Here is a 205-nt window from a genome sequence, read left to right on the forward strand (position 1 = left end):
CTGCGTACAAAAGAAAAAGAAAAAGAATAAATTAAGCAATATAATAAATAAATTAATTTAATTATTTAATTTATTTATTTATTTTCTTTTATTTCATCTATTATACAGCAGGAGGACCCTCACTACCCCCCACAAGTGACCCTGGAGCTGTGCGGTGTATGTACACCTGAAACGCAGCAGCAGCAGCAGCAGCAGCAGCAGCAGC

This window comes from Eimeria mitis, genomic scaffold (assembly GCF_000499745.2).
Source record: "Eimeria mitis Houghton genomic scaffold, Emh_scaff6324, whole genome shotgun sequence".
Taxonomy (NCBI): Eukaryota; Apicomplexa; class Conoidasida; order Eucoccidiorida; family Eimeriidae; genus Eimeria; species Eimeria mitis.